The 16,168-nt window shown below is 36.9% G+C and overlaps 1 protein-coding gene across 3 annotated transcripts in view; it reads right to left on the reverse strand.

Moving 5' to 3' along the window:
• The window catches only part of PTPRD (protein tyrosine phosphatase receptor type D), a 1,813,832-nt gene that overhangs the window by 58,994 nt on the left and 1,738,670 nt on the right, over nucleotides 1-16,168 (reverse strand). The window lies entirely within an intron of this gene.

Raw genomic sequence — 16,168 nt, forward strand, 5'->3', positions numbered from 1 at the left:
CTACAATATTTAAGTAGAATTGAGCAGAGCCATGTAAAGTAGATTCAACTCAATTAGTTTAATGTGAAACAAAGAATCATTCCAAGGCTGTAGTTATCATCAGACTTATATAATATGTTGTTTGGGCTTTAAAAAAAACATAATGGAAAATGATAATAACACTCCTATAGGCTCTCTAAGGCACGGGTCCTTAAACTTTTTCAACAGGGGACAGTTCACTGTCTCTCAAACCATTGGAGGACCGGACAATAGTTTAAAAAACAACAACCTATGAACAACAGTGACCCATACAGTATAGTTTGAAGACCCCAGCCAAAGACTGAGAGGAGGTTTCGAGAGACAGAGAAGGAGGGGAGTTGGAGAGTGCAGCCACATTCCAACATGTGCACTGTGGCCGGGAGTGAGTCAGCTGCTAAGCAAGATAGGCAACAGCTGCAAAAACACCTGGTAGGCTGGATAAATCCCCCCAGAAGCCCACATGTGGCCCAAGGACCATAGTTTGAGGACCCCTGCTATAAGGCCCTATTCAGAATATATTTATTCTTTCTAGTTCATATCAAAAGATTTAAATAAAGTGAGAGCATTTCTTATCTGAAACCAACTAAGATTCATTTTCTTAGATAAAAAAAACCCCGTGCTATTTAATACTAGGAAGCACGTCTATAACTTGAAAGAGAAAGATGAAAAAGTTAAAATCTCTGGATTGACACATAAATAGTGTCATTAATTCTTGTCAGATAATCTAGAATTTGTGGGTCTGTGCTTGATATTACTAGATAAATATATATTTTATATGTTTTATATAAAATGCAAGTGTTAACATTCTGCGAAAACTAATTTTATATTTTACTCTATTCTCTCTTTTCTAAAATGACTCAGTCTCTCTGTGAATCTGCTGAAAAAACAAAAGGTTTATCTGCCATACAACTTACTAGTTGTATGAAAAAGGAGAAAAGCTCCTTTTACTATTATACAGTAAAGCATACTGAATTTACAAGACGTAATTTTCAAAGCTTTATTTCAACTTTCTTTTTGTACTTTATTTCAATGTAAGTAAAAAAACATCTTTTTATATATAAAAAATAAATAAACATTATGTTAAAAATAAAAGTGAGACACTAAAATGGGAAATTTCTGTCTTAATACAATTATTTTTTGTGGGGTTATGTAGACATTTATTCTTTTTTAATTAATATTTTTATTTAAGCACCTTGGTTATAAACATGATTGTAGTTGGGTTTCAGTCATGTTAAAACACCCCCCTTCACCAGTGCAACATTCCCATCACCAATGTCTCAAATCCCCCTCCTCCCCATGCCACTCCCGCCTGTACTGTAGACAGGCAAATTTCTACTTCCCTCATTCATTCACTTTTTTATGATATTTCTCAATGTAGTTATTTCTCTAACTGTACTCATCTCTCTTTGTGGTGAACTTCATGTTGTGAGCTGTACTTTCCAGCTCTCCTCTCTTTTGTCTCTGAGAATTATGGGTTGTTTTAAGACTCTACCAAAAAGCTTCTTGAAACAATAAATTCATATAGCAATGTGGCAGGCTACAAAATTAACACACAAAAATCGATGGTCTTTTTATACACCAATAATGATAGGGAGAAAAATGGACATTAAGAAAACAACCCCGGATCCGGAGAGATAGCACAGCGGCGTTTGCCTTGCAATCAGCCAATCCAGGACCAAAGGTGGTTGGTTCGAATCCCGGTGTCCCATATGGTCCCCCGTGCCTGCCAGGAGCTATTTCTGAGCAGACAGCCAGGAGTGACTCGTGAGCACTGCCGGGTGTGGCCCAAAAACCAAAAAACCAAAAAAGTGCCACACGAACTCAAATATCTTAGAGTCAACTTGACTAAAGATGTGAAGGACCTACATAACGAAAACTATAAAACCCTGCTCCAAGAAATAAGAGAGGACACTAGGAAATGGAAACACATATCCTGCTCATTGATTGGCAGATTTAACATAATTAAAATGGCAATACTCCCCAAAGCATTGTACAGATTTAATGATATCCCTCCAAAGATATCCATGACATTCTTCAAAGAATGTGGATCAAACACTTCTGAAATTTATTTGGGAAAATAAAAACCCTCGAATAGCTAAAGCAATCCTTGGGAAAAGGAATATGGAAGGCATTACTTTCCCCAACTTTAAAATGTATTACAAAGCAATAGTTATCAAAACAGCATGGTATTAGAATCAAGACAGTCACTCAGATCAGTGGAATAGGCTTAATACAATTATTAAAATATACTTGCATATGTTTTAGAAGCTTGAATTATTTTTCTGGGTTCTGTTTCTATCAGAAATTCTAACGCATGGGTCTTCAAACTACGGCCCACAGGCCACATATTGTATTTGTTCCCGTTTTGTTTCTTCACTTAAAAATGATATATGCAGTGTGCATAGGAATTTGTTCATAGTTTTTTTATTTTCACTATAGTCTGATCCTTCAATGGTCTGAGGGACAGTGAAATGGCCCCCTGTTTAAAAACTTTGAGGACCACTGTTCTAACACAAAGAAAAATAATAAGAAAAAGTCAATACTTTAAGCAGAAAAGAGTATAATATGAATAAACTTATAAATGCTTTGTATGTTCTCTGATCATCTACTAATACCCAACTTGTAGAGCTGGAAAGAGCTCAATGGACTGAGCTCATGTATATTTTGCATAAGAAAGACCCAGGTTTAATCATTGTCAATATATGGTCCCCTGATCACTGCTCAGAACAACCCCCAATTACAAGAGTATAATATGAATAAACTTATAAATGCTTTGTATGTTCTCTGATCATCTACTAATACCCAACTTGTAGAGCTGGAAAGAGCTCAATGGACTGAGCTCATGTATATTTTGCATAAGAAAGACCCAGGTTTAATCATTGTCAATATATGGTCCCCTGATCACTGCTCAGAACAACCCCCAATTACAATTAGGTGAGGGCCCTAATACAACGAAATGAAATAAAATAAAAGTGAAATCCAAATCATAACTTAATATACTTAACGTAGAGAATAAAAACCAAGAATAAATTAATATCAGGACCAGAGAGATAGCATGGAGGTAAGGCATTTGCCTTTCATGCAGAAGGTCATTGGTTTGAATCCCGGCATCCCATATGGTCCCCCGTGCCTGCCAGGAGCAATTTCTGAGCCTGGAGCCAGGAATAACTCCTGAGCACTGCCAGGTATGACCCCAAAAATTACAAAAAAAAAAAAAAGAAAGAAATTAATATAATTGTGACAATTAGCTCTATGGCAATCCTTTCCAATAAACATAAATAGCTCACATTTCTTGAGGAAAAATACTCCTGCAAATAGGCACAACAATTACAAGTTAACTCCATAAAAGTACAAGGTCAAGTCAATGCAGAGCCAAATATGACACAATCATATTTCAAAGCTGGGAAACTAAGGTTAGCCTTAGATCTTTTGAAAAAATGAGATGAAGGAAAGAAGTGTATTTAGTGAATTTCTATGTACATATGTTCTTTTGTTGGGTTTTGTTTTTGTTTTTGTTTTTTTGTTTTTTTGGGCCACACCAATTTGATGCTTAGGGGTTACTCCTGGCTCAGAAATTGCCCCTGGCTTGGGGGGACCATATGGGATGCCGGGGGATCGAACTGCGGTCTCGATCTTTCCTTGGCTAGCGCTTGCAAAGCAGATACCTTACCTCAAGTGCCAGCCCCATCTTCTCTGTTCTTAAGATGAAGGAAAGCCTAAAGTAATACTATTTTCACACTTCTAGTAATTGTTCTCATAATTGACTTTTACATAAACTTCATTTACTATTGATTCACATTTATTTATTTAGGATTTGGTGGCATACCTGGCAGTGCTCAGGGGTTACTCCTGGCTCTGTGCTCAGGGAATCAAACTTGGGTCCATCCTGGGTCATCACATGCAAGCAAACACCCTACCAAAGTGCTGTTACTCTGGCCCTTTTGATTCAGATTTTTGTGGGGCTGCTGGTGGGCCCTCTCAGGACGTGCTCAGGAAACCTGGGAGTTTCAACCAGCCAAAACTTGCCAGGGCCCAAGGATATGGTGCTAGGGACTCTAATATGGCAGGGTTTCCCTGGGCCTTTACTGTGGGGCTCGGAGGCCTCCAGGACGTCATTTCCTTCAATATTGAGGGATCATATGATAAAGATGATCAAACCCAGGATATGCCTTCTGTCCTGCTTTTTCTCTCTAATCCCCAATTAAAATTTTTTTACCTCTCTAAAAAATGAGAACAAATGTACACAAAACAACACACTATATTGTAAATGTTGTGAACATTTCTAGCCAATAGAACAAAAAATGCTTTGTTTTTCAAATAAAAAATAAACTGTAATTTTATTGTTTCAAATTGTTTCAGATTCAGGGCAAAAATCATACCTTAGTTAATAAGATACTTTGCATTGCAAGCAGCCAACATGGGTTGGATCCTTGGTATTACATAAAGTCCCAGTAACCACATCATGAATGAACCCCAAGCATAGAGCCAGGAGTAAACCCCAAGCTTAGCTGGGTGTGCCCCCAAATAAAGTAATATATTTCAAATTCAATTGCAAAATATGAGCAAATATGAGAGTTGAGTGGAGGGTGCTTGGACCACACAAGGCCATGCTCAAATTTCACTTCTGGTAGTGCTTAGGGTGCTGGGAATTCAATAACTATCTGCCTTGTGCAAGGCTAAAGTAGCATTTCAGGCCCATAAGCATTTTAAAAGCAAATATACTTAAATATTGCTGCTTTCTCTCAGGAAAGAATTTTATGCAAAAATTAATATCTTAACATATGTTTACATGCACACACATCGTCGCAGAAGCTGGGTAAAGCCTTTCCTGAGCTTATCTGAACAGCTAAAGCAATATGCTCTTCATTTCATTAGCAAGTACCCTCATCCCTCCTTTATCAATTTTATTCTCTGGATAGTCTGCATAGGTTTCATCTGATTCCTGAAGGCTAAGTTTAAAGCCTGGGGTTTCCTGATAACTACTTTTTTTTCAAGTCATTTCATGTTTAGTCATACACTAAATAAATAATTCAAAATTAACTAGCAAGTCAGAAAAGCAATAAGAAAAATGGGCACAGGAGAAAACCAGAAATGACTTTTTCTTTCTAATTAGCAAATGCAAACAAATCATCTCTAGCTTCTTCCTTTGAAAATTTGTCTTTGATTAACAACCCTTCACTCACCATATTTTGCCTGGATAAAAATCTCAGGTGCTTTGAGGCAGAAGAACTGCCCTTTAGACTCCATGCATAGAGGTGGGTGTGAGAAGGGTCAGAAGCTCCTCCCTCCCTCCCATATGTCCCATATGCATACAGGAACATGAAGGCGGAACAACTGAACAGGAATATTGATTTTTGCTTTTCTTTTTACTAATGAAGTAATAGCAAGTGGCCTTCAACACTGACTCAGGAAATTTGGAACAGTTTTACAAGAGAGACTTTAATATTGCTCAAGCCCCAAAGCCTTCTAGTAGAAATGGAAACAATGTCTTTCACATGAGGCTATTGGTAAGGCTTAACACGGTGTGCTCAAAAATAAAACCAAAATGAATTAATGACCTTGAACTCAGATCTAGAAGCATAAGATACATAGATAAAAAAAATGTAAGCAGAACACTCTATGACACTGAAGATAAATACATTTTTAAGGATGGAACAGTACTGACCAAGCAAGTGAAAGCAAAGATAAACAAATGGGACTACATTAAACGGAGAAGCTTCTGTACCTCAATGTGAATAACTAGGATATAAAGACTATCCACAGGATGGGAAAAACTATTGACCCAATACATATCATATGGAGTTAATATATAATATACTCAAGGCACTGCTAGAACTTAGAAACAAAAAAAAATTAAAAAATACAAATGGCCAAAAGCACTTGAAAAATGCTCATATGTCATGGCATACATAAACTTTTAGGGGAGCTCAGCACCAGATGTATCCTCAGATTTTCCTGGTGGGGAGAACTGAAATAAACCCCATTGGGTTCCTCAAAAGGCCCACTGTGGACACCATTTTTCCCTGCGTGAATGTTTGAGAAATTTCTGAAGAGATGCTTGGCATTACATTTTCGGTCATTATTTGGCTATCTCTCCTTTGTAAATCTCAGGCAAAATTGTGGCCTCTATCAATAATTTGGCTCAGAAATTCCAGCACCAAAGATTACTAAAAGAACCCCCAAAAGCAAAGACAATGGTTTTTTTATCTTTTTCAAGTATATCCTTGCAGCTACAGTTTCTGGTAATCAAGGGCAAAGCCAGAAAGCAGACCCTGGGCTATTGACTCTCCTTAGAAAAATGGAACCACACCTAATCACACCTAAGGGAATTTGAGTTCTTCCTTTAATTGACCTCTAAAACTATAGAGCCCAGCGCAGCATAGACAATGATCTTAGGTATTTTCTACTTCCTAATAATCCCTGATTTTGCATTTGAAGTAAGCTTGCAAAGAACTGTCTTGAGTGATAACCTTCTCCTTTGTAACTCAGAATCCTTATAGCTCACACCCATAGCTTAAGTTTGTTTACTGTTAAACTTTGCTTTGTGATTGTAATTATTACTCACTATACCTATGGCTGATTTTACCCCTATAAATCCCCTTGCCTAAAGATTAAACTTGTCGCACTCTGCCAGAAGATGTGTTGACCCTACATACTCTGTGCGTGGTATCATTATTTTATATTTCATATTCGGCCACTCATATTACCCATTTTCCTCTCGTGAAGGATTTGCTCCTCACTAAAGATGCTGAGACACAAGATGCCTGCAGCACTCATATATTAATTTTCAGGAAGATATAAATCAAATCAACAATGATATATTATCTCACACCACAGAGACTGGCATACCTCACAGAAAACAAGAACAATTCTATTGGCATGGCTGTGCGGAGAAAGGATTTTCATTCATGGCTGGTGTGAGAATGTCTACTGGTCTAGCCTTTTTAGAAAATGTGGAACTTTCTCAAAAAAAAATTGAGCCTTCTTATGATGCAGAAATACCAATCTTAGGAAAGTGTTACTTCCCATTTAAGGAAAGCACACACCAGACGTGGTTTTTCCCCTTCCCTGGTGCAGTGCTTTCCTCTAAAAGAATTATTTGCCAAAAGGCCCGCTTAGCAAAGTCAATCATTTGACCCTTTACGTGGATCATTGGCGGTAATTCCAACATGGCTGTAACATTACATTTTTCTATTTGGCCACTATAGAAATCCAGCCTCAGCCTCAGCTCTCCTACAGACAAAGAAATGTCAGTGTCAAAAGCCCGCCAAAAGCTCCCTGCTGGCTAGTTCGCATAACCTGGTGCCAACAGCTTGTTTTTCTAAGTCTAGCTCTATGATGGTAAACAATTATTTCCGGCCCCTCTAAAATCTATTTTGCAGCTACTACTTAAACATCAAAATATCTCTGTCTCTCTCCTCCTGGTATCTTGAAAAACCTGCTTTTTGCTAACCATAAACATCCCTAGCTCTGATTTCACTGACCTCCAGCAGAGTTCTTTCTCACCTGAAGAATGGTCCTTTAATATGTTAATTTAAGGCTTGTTTCCCCATTATACTGCTCTCCTACTCTTTGAGAACACCTTGCATACCAGAGTTTGTGCTTATAAAAAGTCATCTGCTGAAAAGTAAATTGGTCTCTCGTCCCTTGGGTGGGGGTCCCCATACAATGTATTTTGTGTGGTCTCATTTATTTCCTATTTCATATGTCCACTCGTGCTCACACTTCTCTCCTCCGTGAAAATGTTCCCGAAACCCACGAAGGTTCTGCTTAGCAAAGCTAACCCGTCTGCAGCAGGAAAGTACACTAGGAGGACATTGATGGCTAAGTATGTACTAATGAAGGTTATTGTACATTGTATTACTGAAACTCAATCAACACTGTAACTAAAATGCCCAATTGTGTTACCTTATAACAATGATTTTTAAATTATGTGATTAAAATATAAGAGCAGAGTTTTTCTGCTAATAGCAGGTTTCTGCACTGTGACCATATGTAATATAGATTAATTAAAAATATAATAAAGTTATAATAAATTTAAAAAATTTGTGGTTATTTGGGCCACACCTGGTGACACTCAGAGGTTACTCCTGGCTATGCACTCAGAAATTGCTCCTGCTTTGGGGGACCATATGGAATGTCAGAGGATTGAATCAAGGTCTTAGGCTAGCGCTGGCATGGCAGACGCCTTACTGCTCTGCACCACTGCTCCTTCCCCTCAAATAAATTATTTTTAAAATGGTACACTTACACAACCCAATGGTTGACACAAAGAGGTATGCAGCAGCTAATATGGATTTTATGATATGATAGTCCTTGGTATAAACTACCTAAATGTGGAAAAAGTCAATGGATTATTAAATTCAAAAGACATTTACTTAAAATTTTCAGAGATAAGGCAAGATGCTCCTGAGTTAACATCTTATTTAAATAAGGAATAGACTCTGATCCCAATATATCAATATTATTGACTAAATATGGAGGTATTATTAACTTCTGCCTATGCAAATAGGTAGTTGTAAGATTGAAACAAACAGATAAGTTCCTTTCATCTACCTGAACTTTATCAGCTGTGAGTAAAGAATGTGTTTGACTCTAGAGTAAAGCGGGCACAAAACTGTGGGTTAGAGGAACTGCTGAGCAAATGCCAGAAATCTCCACTTTATGTGCCAGGTCTAATTTCTGGCTGAAAGGGGAACAAACTTTTCCTTTTTATTGCAACAAAAGAATAACTCTGAGGTTGAGACTTTTATTCCTCTATAATTATGGAAAGAACATGTTGACCAGTGCGCTGTGTATGCAATAAAATTAATTCATTTTTCTTCTTTCATAGCAAACTATTAAAAATAAGGTGATGGAATGAAAAAGCATATTTAAATGCGTGCAAGCAAATGTATTGCCTAAATTATCTTGCGGGAATTAATCCAATAGATCTATTGATAGAGCTCCAGGGAAATGGTTTCTCTCTAGTTCCATTTTGTCCCACATAGCTTATCTGAGAAGTACCTGGCAATTCATAGACACTGAAGAAGAAGCCAACTTTATAATCAACTATACTATGGTTTAGGTTGACTTATTTTCAAATTGCCTAACACTCTCAGCACAAAATCTCCTCATTTCAATTCAGTACAGTTATTGAGCACAGCAGCATGGAAAAGATCAGAATTCCAAATGTAGCAAACCAGAATATCTATAGGCCTCAGGATCAGTGAGACAAAAAGCATTTCGTACATGGTACTTTGAAATACATTATTTAGCTAAGGATGGGCTTAGTGGACAATAAGTAATACAAGGCTACTTGGTTGTTTACACTGGTATCTATTCAGTTTGGGCAGAAATTTTCATTTAATAAAGTAACCTAAATCTAGATAATAAAAATCAATGTTATTATTGGGAATATGTAAATAATTATACACTTACAAATATCTAGCTCATAAGGGAAAATATAAGAAAGGTTTAGATATTGTGAGAAAATTTCACTGGAAATTACTGGCAACTTGATATTTTACTTTCTATTTTCCAGAACTTTGAGAAATCTTATGTTGTTTATAAGACACTTAACTTATTAGAGTCTGTTAGGGCAGCCTGAATGCACTAAGCAATATATTGCTAGAGATTATATAGAGAGTTACACAAAACATTTCCAATAACTTCCTCCATTAAGTTGATAATCATTATATCTCAAGGGTCTGGCACTTAGTTATAACCAGACAAAAAAATGTGTGACATGTTCTTTTGCCATTGTCGGGCAGTACTTGGGCATCAGCGATTTCCACTTGAGTTTATAAACTGAATTTGTATTTCAGCCCCAACAACTCTTGAGTTCAGTTGAATCAGCTCTAATCACATAGTTGTCTACTCTTGTTTGCCTGGTGGCTACCTCTGCACCATCATATAACATCTTATGTCATTGAACGCATATTAGTAGGTGGCAAAGTTTATATTAAAATAGCATATTTGAATGTATGAGGGAAATGGAGAGCCTGTTTAGAGTACAGGTGGGGGTCGGGTGGGGAGAAGGGAGACTTGGGACATTGGTGATGGGAATGTTGCACTGGTGATGGGTGGTGTTCTTTACATGACTGAAACCCAAACACAATCATGTATGTAATCAAGGTGTTTAAATAAAAAATAAAAAAAGAAGAAAAAAATAGCATATTTATGCATAGTTAGTAATTATACATTTATGTATTTTTACCACTATTATACATATATTGTTGCAGACTTTGCTACTTCTCAAAATTCAGTCTCAAAATATAACCCTCATAGAGAAGTTCATGCAGAGACCAAGATCATCTGCACTCATTCCAAATCATTGCTTCAGGCATGTAGCTTCTGGTTTATATAAATGTTAGTAGCTACCATTATAATAATGGTGGTGGGTGGAGAAATAGGGTAAAAAAAAATCAGAAGCTAGCAAATGGAAAGTAATTGGTGAGATTTTTTTTCATCTTTTATCTGAAACAGTTTGGAGAAGAAAAAAACAAGAGTGTGGAACTTGCTAGATAAGAAACCAAACATCCTTTAGGTTGCCAACTGGAGCATCATTCTTTTTGTTGCCAGTGTCCTATTTACATTAAGTATCTACCACTTTTCAAAAACAATCCCATACATCATGCAGACTCCAAAGGCAGTATTTGTGCTGCTGTTCTTAGAGTAGCTTAAGAAAAAAGCAGTTTCTGTTGCCCTAGATAGGCAGAGCTTAAGGCTGGAGTTTGAGAAATTAAATGTTCAAGGCCTTTGGCACTTCCATTTCTATTTGGAAAAGGACACAGACCTGGCATTTGGAAAGCATTTGTTCTCCATTAAACTTACCGAACCTTGATAAACCAGAGGAGCCAAAAATTAGTCTGCCACTAGCCAAGCCTGGGCCTTCCAAATATGATAACAACAAAAACAGTAATACTGCCATTTATAATCTTCAAAGGAATTCTGCCAAATTTTAACCTAAAAGAAAAAAACCTCATGTTTGAGGAAAAAATCTCAAGATACTGTTTTGCAGAAAAATAAGAAAACATATGACCAAATTCTGCTTTATTCATTGTGTGTGTGTGTATGTATGTATGTATGTATGTATGTATGTATGTATGTGTGTGTGTATGTGTGTATGATTTGTCAAAAATTGCCCTCTTTGCCACAGAACAAATGTGAATGTGTTTTCATCTCAATTACATTCAGCTAGGGGAAATTTACTGAGATGACATTCAAGGACTGGGGAGGACACAGAGAAAGAGGAGTAACATAAGGTCAGAAGTGTTCCACTGCCAAGATGTCAGTCTCCATATTTGAATTCTCTAAACTATTCTCATAGGGTAATTAAAACCAGTCCTACTCCTTTGACCATTTCTTTGCACTTAGAGTTTTCCCATTCACTGACTTAAGATAGAGCTATGATGTATTTGACCACATCTGTTCTAACAGTGAGTGTCGTCCACTATATGCTTCTCTATTTTGGAATAGAAAGATGGCTTTGGATAGAAATCAGTTCCAGACTTCTTCTCTTCTAACCCACCCAATGTGGTCCATCTACATTAAATAATGATTCAAATTGAGGCAGCAAGGTACATAGGGAAGCTTCCCCCCATGACAATGAATTCTTGGAAATAATAAAACCAGATAGTCTCAAAAAATGACTAGTGTCTAAGGCCAGAAAAATCTTTAACTGGAATCATCACAGATCCAGAGAAGACTGGAGCTCAAAGGGCAGGAAAGAAATGTCCAGGGACATCTATTGATCTCTTGGCAATCACCCTTGCAACTGACTCAACTGGGTAGAAAGACCCATGTGGAGCAAACTGGGAGAAATTCACTGCTCATCTCCCTCTGAAATTCTTTTCTGTGTGAGAAGGCTATGGACAGAAAATACAAAGGTATGGACAAAGGACTGACAAGGTCAAGGACTGACTTTGCTTTTTTGTAAAGAGCAATTTCTTGCTCTAGCTTTAGTCCATGGCACCCCCCAAAATATCTCAGGTGGCAAGGATCAACTCCCACACCAGGCAGACCAAGTGAATGTCAGGTATGCCTTGAGTTTAGGTCCATGCCATGTAGGAGCTCATTGCAGACTTTATTGGTTCTAGAGCTCCCAGCCATTTCTGCATGTTTAGAAAGTAGAAGAAGCAAATTCCCTTCTTGGGGTTGCCTTCTCTCTTTTCTCTCCACTTCATATATCTCCCAGGTTCCTCTAGCTGCATCAAAGTTATGCTTCACTTGTTGAGTGGCAAAATTTACTCCGTATCCCTAACATATAAAAGAAAAGCTTGCATTGCTAAATCCCACAGTGCGCAGGGTTTACTTCTGGCATTGTGCTCAAGAACTACTAGTACTATTCAGAGAACCATATGGAATGCTAGGGTCAGCCAAGTGCAAGGCAAATGCCCATCCTGTTGTTCTACCACTTTGGCTCTTAAAAAGGCAATTTTATGTCAGAATCTATTTTTACTATATGGCTCAGTAGATAATAGAAGCAACAAAAGCTGTCACCCATAAGCCATGATTCAAGTAGAGTGGTAGGGACAACAGGATGCTCAATCTAGGTTAAGCATTTCCACTTCTATACTAACAAAGGCTTCCCAAGAATTTTCTAAGCAAAGATTTATGAATTCTGTCTGATGTACTTCAGTTGAAAAACAAATATAAAAAGCTAAAAACAATGCCCACATACTTGTGCTTCTTGATGTAGGAATCACCTCTGCAAATAGTTCCTAAGAGAATAATTCTTCAAAAGAGTTTGCCAACAAGTAACAGCCTTGAGTAGAAATTCTAATGATATATGTCTTATTAACTCACCAGTGTTCCATTTTTTTTCAAAATTTTTTCCCTGTGGTTACTCAAATCAATTCATATGTGTATTAGCATGTTTATGAAACATGAAAATAATGAGACCACAGCCTGTGTCATTATAATAACTTGCTACTGAATCAATTAACTACATAGGACTCGAGAAGGTTTGGCAAAAACAAAACAAAACAAAAACAAAAAAACAACAACAACCTCCCCCTCAAATAAAATAGATGGAATGTGGAATTAAATCTTTGAACAGTTTTTCATGTCACATAGTATGTTTTATAAGGCTTAACTGTGATCTGTGTGTTTTTAGGCAGCAATCGTACACTGCCTTCAAATATCCAGTCTTCAACCTTTTATTTTGTTTTGCTTCTTTACTTACCTTGGTGAAACTCAGGGAAAATATTCAACTTACACAGTTTTATTTCTTCAGGGTAGATAAATAAATGAATATAAAATTTAATCTTTTCAATTAAGGCTGCAATTCAAGGACACATTTGAGGGTCAGTAATTGTATCTGAACAAGAAAGAATTTAGAGATTTGTTCAAAAGACCAATTTAAGCCTTGAGTCATCACTTATACTAGTCAGGGCTTCTTCAAACATTCAAATGCTAAGAATGGTCAGTTCTCTAGCCAAGAGCCAGTGAAAACATTTAACACATGCTAATGAACTGAGTAGCCTTTTTCATGAGAGAGTTGTAGAAGCTCTTGCAAAGATTATAAAGCACTGCTGCTTTGTGGAAGTGAAGCCAATGTGACAAAACTGAGAGGGAGCCAGGTTGATGCAAAACAGATAGCTGGAGGAAAAGAGAGATAGATTATTTAGGGAGAATGGCCAGCATACTCAAATTTTAAAAAATGTAGAGAATATAGAATTGAACCGAAAGAAAGCATGATATTGAGAATATATTGATCTTTACCCATCATTATTACTGCACGTATACCATGCCCTTATTAGTATTTTCAGTGTGTTGCTTTAAGATATGACTATAGTAGAAATCTCACAGTCAATGTATAGGCCTCATTCAGACTGATCAACAAGTTTTTTGAATTGAGATATTTAGAGAATTTCTTCTGGGGAAAGAAAGGCAAGTAAGTGTACAAAAGTCCTTTGTTCTTTCTCTCCTCACATTTCCTCTGAACCACAATAAATGGTGGTGCTATTCTTAGAACAGGGTGCAGAATATGCCATGTAAAGTATGAGAATGAGGTAAAGGTTCATTTCCAATCATAGAAGAAAAAAAGAATAAAATTTGTGTTCATTGTGTTTATTTGTATTCACTGGGGAACACAAATTAAATAATTTGTAATTTAGCTAGAGGAAATAAAGTTTTAATGTTTTAGAATCCAGTTTCTCCATATCATGTAGTTGAGATGCAATGATCTACCTTGACTTTCATTATCTAAGTCAACCCCTACAGCAATCATGCCAGACACAACAAACAAAAGAAGGGCCAGGGTCAGCAATGAAACTTTGAGAGAGGCAGTAACTTGTTATCTATCCCATTAGTGAATAAGCTCTAGATTAGGCTTGTGAATGCCTGTGCCATCTATGTCATATATCTCTTTTCCCACTTTGATGCTAAAAGGTTTTGTAAAACACATTATCTTATCTACTATTTCCTTTTCTTTTCTCTTTCCCACTCCTAAACCTCCCGTTAAGTATTGCTGCAAGCTTCCAATATACTGAAGTGTTTACACACACACAAACACACATACACACTATTTCCCTCTTATAACCAAGAAGCTGAGGTTTAATCAACAGTGAAATTGCAGAATTCGGCCCTTGGAGAGGTGATTTATTTCAAGTATTTGGACCACCTCACTTTATGAGAGAGGCTAAACACAGTTCATAAGGAAAGGTGAGTAGTTCAAGTATCTATTCTGAAGATCTGTTTTGGCTGGAAATTGTGAATTCGCTGAATCTTCTGGTCAACTCACAAAATTCACAAGTTTGGAGACATATATTTGGTAACATTTATTCTCTATTTTGACATGGTTTTTATAGTGTAACTCTGATTACAAAGTAGATAGATATACCTTCTCTTTCTCCCTGGTACTTTAAGTGAAACAAACAAACAACAAACAAACAAACAACAAAACTGGAGAGAAAAGTGGGAAGGTAGGAATGTTTAAGAAGGCAGGAAGATCAGAAATCAGGTGAATAGGGGCCGGAGAGATAGCATGGAGGTGAGGTGTTTGCCTTTCATGCAGGAGGTCATCGGTTCGAATCCCGGCGTCCCATATGGTCCCCTGTGCCTGCCAGGAGCGATTTCTGAGCCTGGAGCCAGGAATAACCCCTGAGCACTGCCGGGTGTGACCCAAAAACCACAAAAAAAAAAAAAAAAAAAAAAAAAAAAAAAAGAAATCAGGTGAATAATATGAAGGACCAGTTCTTTGTTAGATAGCTCTACTGCCTCTACTTTCCTTCATTCATATAGTCACTAAGTTCTAGAGGACACTACTGGCAACTGTAGATAATCACAAGTGTGGGGATAGATGGAACCACCACAGAATAAAAATTAGAAGAAAGCTATTTAATCAGCTTCCTTAGGCCATTTAAAAAAAGGAGAAAGTTAACTTGCAAGAGCAAAGAGTAATTAATAAAGGGAACAAACAGAGGTTCATTTAGTAACTTCCAAATAAGTTCCTCTGTCTGAGATGGGAAGGGGAGAAGGTAGTCTGCAACATAAAGATAAACTGTAGGTATTTAAGTCACAATGCCTTCTGCCAAGAACTGCTCATTACCATCAGATGATGCACAGGCAGTGGGGCCAGTAGACCTAACTTTATTATTAGAAACAATTAGGAAGAAAAAAGGCAGAATTTCATTTGGTTATTTCAAAACAAGTTTCTGTGCAAGGTTTAATGAAGGCTGTAGTGTCAAGATAAAAATGTGTGTTTTACTGAAAACAACTTTTGCAAATGACTGCTTGTTACTTGTCAGTATCTCCAGGCAGAGGAGTTTGGGTAGCTGGAATTTACATGTATACCATGAAATAATAGTTTAGTGTCTCAGCTATAGAAGCATTAATAAGCAGCATGACTTGATGGTTATTTATACAAGCTTTGGAGCTAGAAGATGGTCTTCACTCTAGCTGAATGTTTTGTCTGACTTTCTGAAAAGTTAGGTGTATTAGTACTTCACTTATATATAACTGGAGATTATAAAAGTGTTTATCTCAGATGGTTACTGTGAACTATCAAGGTCACTAGAAGTATTAATGTTATAAATATTAACAATTAAACTCATTGATGGGGTGTGAAAAAAGGCTTGCTACTAGAGGCTATTTTGAGTACAAGTTAATAATGAAACCACTTATATATTTGGAAAAATTTTTTTGAATCATATTAAATGATAAA

Source organism: Suncus etruscus, chromosome 1 (assembly GCF_024139225.1).
Source record: "Suncus etruscus isolate mSunEtr1 chromosome 1, mSunEtr1.pri.cur, whole genome shotgun sequence".
Taxonomy (NCBI): Eukaryota; Metazoa; Chordata; class Mammalia; order Eulipotyphla; family Soricidae; genus Suncus; species Suncus etruscus.